This window comes from Diaphorina citri, unplaced genomic scaffold (genome assembly GCF_000475195.1).
Source record: "Diaphorina citri unplaced genomic scaffold, Diaci psyllid genome assembly version 1.1 scaffold252, whole genome shotgun sequence".
Lineage (NCBI taxonomy): Eukaryota > Metazoa > Arthropoda > Insecta > Hemiptera > Psyllidae > Diaphorina > Diaphorina citri.
The window spans coordinates 199,491-203,183 of record NW_007377689.1 but is presented as its reverse complement, the minus strand read 5'-3'; positions in this window follow the sequence as shown (position 1 = coordinate 203,183).

Below are 3,693 nucleotides of genomic sequence, written 5' to 3'. Positions count from 1 at the left end.
AAAGTTCAACAAACAAAGGAAATTTTCTCATCAGATTTTGGTTTTGATTGGACCTTTGGGGCCCCGAAGGGGTTCTTTTTTTAGTGTGTCCTACAGTTCACTAAACTACGTACCTACTAGTACACAATATGTTGAGAAATTCAAACATGTGTATCTGGCACATCCACTAATAGATACCTATCTAGCTGGATTATCTTGCCAGTCAGACTCAAATGGGTTAGTTGGCGAAAAAAGGCAATCTATTCTTGTCATTTCTCTTACAAGTTAGTTATCTACTAATTTTATGTTATCTACTAGGGCTAGTGGACTATAAATATATCTACTGATTTTATGACTACTAAAATATTTTGACTAGTCACTCGGAGGCCATTGGAAAAGTAATACGATTTAACCATTATCGAAATGAACCAAGTTACCATGGAGACTAGAATGTAGAATGAAATAATGAATGTACATAGTATGTAATGATATTTTGAAATAGTTAGGCGGATCACACACAGATCGCAATGGGAGATAACTGCCTTTGGGTAGAATATTGAAAAGTTGAATCCCGTGTATTCGTGTTCCTGGTAAAAAGACCTTTAATTTGATATATAGGTCGACCAGGTTTGGATAAGTCCTTCTTGGGCTAGGTTGACTCACCTCTCTATACCACGCTGTTAAAGTTAAATTAAATCCCAAGGCGAAAACCAAAGGGCACCGCCAAGTATTTAAAATTTCAAAACCTGGAAATTTTAAATGAACCGTCCTGTCTGTATAACATTACGTCTAAAAAGCACTATTTGGATTTGAAACGGTGAAACGGTTCAGAGGTGTCTACATTACAATAGTCATTATCTCGTAACGAAATGTACAAAGACGTGTACCCTATTAATGAACCGTCCTGTCTGTATAACATTACGTCTAAAAAGCACTATTTGGATTTGAAACGGTTCAGAGGTGTCTACATTACAATAGTCAAATAGTCATTATCTCGTAACGAAATGTACAAAGATGTGTACCCTGTACCTAACCTATTCTTCTAATGCTGTCTAGATGTGCTGTGCTTGTTGGTAAACTTGTCTGTTATCTAATGTCGAGAATTTCAGAGAAAGAGGCAAGAAGAATTGCGAAACAGAGTGGTTGAGTGGAAGAGCTCCCTCAAGAGAATCCTTGAGGTTTGATAGAGGAAACGGTAACTGCTAAGGTTTTATCGTCCCAAAATCGAAGAGAGAAAGGAAGACAGGATAGGAGAAAGCCAGCCGTTCCGAGTACGAACATTATCCCATCAGGATAAAATCCGCCCCAGGCGGGAATCGAACCCGCGGCCTAGCGCTTACAAGGCCACCAACCAAGCTAACTAGGCTGGCGGTAAAAATGAAGCTTTTCTGAAACTCTTTGGATAAGACATTAAATTTGATGTCAACATCATTTGAGCTAAGCAACTTTGCGCGTGGTTGGTATCTGGATAGGATACCGTTACTTCCATGTTCTGCTGGCACCGCTCAGGCTTTTGCGGCCCCATTTAGACTGGATGAGGCCTATTAAATTGAGGAGCTCCTAGCTTAAAGGGCTGCCCCCTCACATGCACGTGGTTGGTATCTGGATAGGATACCGTTACTTCCATGTTCTGCTGGCACCGCTCAGGCTTTTGCGGCCCCATTTAGACTGGATGAGGACTATTAAATTGAGGAGCTCCTAGCTTAAAGGGCCGCCCCCTCACATGCAAAAAATCTCTCGCTCAGTCTTTCTTTAGTTCAATAATGATCGTGTACCAAAGTATTGGAATTCGTGTCTCGTTATGCAATTTCTCTATTCGGACTACTTATTTGGTATTTCGACTTAATGGGATGTGCGGTTTGTCCAATATTGCGCATACCATTAAGTAATTTAAGTACATGAATATTAAGTATATTAAGTAATTTAAGTACATGAATATTAAGCATTAGGTACATGAACAGATTATATAGGAACCAGGTCCATTATGTGTCTGTGGTTTAGAGTGAATCCGTACCTAATTAACCTAATAGCCTAATACCTAATAGCTTTGTATACTCCTTGTAGAGACAATATCTTCGTGAGTAATTTTACGGGACACAATAAACACATAATACTATCTAAGTACCTAGATATTATAACACGGTTTTAAATTTTGAAACTAAACTCCCTGTTACCCCAACAGTCGGGGGTAAACTCCCTGTTACCCCCGACCTATATAATTCATTTTGGGACAAAGTCTAAAGTTTAGGTTGGGGACGTCAGGGTTGTGTGTTTGGATGTAGCTTGGGGTTAAAGGCCGCTCTCTTAATTAATATCTATTTTCCCATCAAAAATTTGGGGCGTTTTTTTATTTGTATGTCTTGACTTGGACTCAAACCACCCGCCTCCTGACACGAAGTCTACCACGCCAACCACTACAAAGTCATGAAGCTTGTAAAAAGTGTAGAGGGTATAGACCTGATTCTATGTGATTTATGGAACTCTGACTTGTCTAACCTAATCAAACCCGTCTGCTTCTGCTAACTGTACAACCCAGTGAAGACGTAAGTTGAGTTGAGCATAATAGTTTTGAAATTTAGGTTAAACAACATAACTGAACTGAAGATGGTATGGGTGAAGAACCAGTCAGAAGAATAACCAGTTTGAAGTGAAAGAAGAACGAGAGGGAATAGAAGAGGAGGAGGATGAAGAAGAAGAAGGATGAGGAGAAATAGAAGAAGATGAGGAGGAGGAAGAGGAAAAAGAAGAAGAAGAATCACATGGGGAAGGGTGAGAAAAAGAAGAATAGAGAATGGAGGAAAAATAGCAGGAGAAGAAGATTAGGAAGGGTGAGAAGAAGAAGAAGAAGAAGAAGAAGAAGAAGAAGAAGAAGAAGAAGAAGAAGAAGAAAGAGGAGATGAAAAAATAGCAGAGAAAGAAGAAGAATATGTTGAGGTGCTATAAAGAACACCTGATTGACCGTGGCGTGGGTTTACTGCTGATTGATATTTTAATAGTCAATTTGAGACGACTATGAATGTGATTTTAATGTGCAATAAAAAGCTACGACTATCTTAGGGACCTGCTACGGTATAGTATACCCATAGTGTGTCAGATGCTGCGATCCATAATCATTAGTCAACTCATTTGCTACCGGTAAAGCATTAAGGCTTCAGGTTTTTCAATTAAAATTGTCAGCTAGATCCTGCCCAGCGTTTCTCTAATTGAATAAACGGAGTGAGCTCTTTTTTTTTTTTTTTCCAGAAGTTTGATAGAGGGAACTGTAACTGCTAACATCCTGAAATCGAAACACTTAAGCTTCCTGGTCTTATCATCCTGAAATCGATGAGAGAAGGAGGAAAGGATAGGAGAAAACCGGCCTTTCCGAACCTTCCCTGTTTAAAATATAAAGTACGCCCCGGACAAGGGTAGAACCTATGATTTAGTACTTCCAAGGAACACGCGCTACCCTCTAAGTCAGGCTTGTCCAACCCGCGGCCCGCGAAGGCCCGCCTAAAAAAATGAACGAAAATGAGAAATAACAGTAAATATACTAAATAAAATAATTAATGCATGAAAATTTTCAAATTTATAAAAATTATCCCAGTTTACCTTACAAATTTCATAGTTAGTTTCTAATTCTAGGTACCATCAAACGCAATGCTGTACCTAATATCATAGTGGCAGCCCGCTCAGGCGACATGGCGCGGAGGTGAAATTATTATATTAAAATAA